The following is a 274-nucleotide window of genomic DNA, read 5'->3' on the forward strand; positions in this document are numbered from 1 at the left end:
GGCAGCGCCTGCTCCCCAGGGCGACGGGCTCAGCGCCCCGAAAACATCCAAGGGGCGCGCCAGGCTGGAGGTGGGGCCGCCCCGGGCCCGGGAGGCCGGATCAGATTTTAACGGGCTGCGGAAAGCTGGGGACGGGGTGGGTGACCCTACGTAAGCCCAGGTCGGGAGTGACTGCTCGTGGGCCAGGAGTGGGCAGCGGGGGTCCTGGCGCCCACAGTACAAGAGGAGGCTCGGCGTCTGGAATCGAGAAGAGGGTAGGTGCGGAGCTGCGCTT

The sequence above is a fragment of the Lynx canadensis genome, chromosome E1 (genome assembly GCF_007474595.2).
Source record: "Lynx canadensis isolate LIC74 chromosome E1, mLynCan4.pri.v2, whole genome shotgun sequence".
In the NCBI taxonomy this organism is placed as follows: Eukaryota; Metazoa; Chordata; class Mammalia; order Carnivora; family Felidae; genus Lynx; species Lynx canadensis.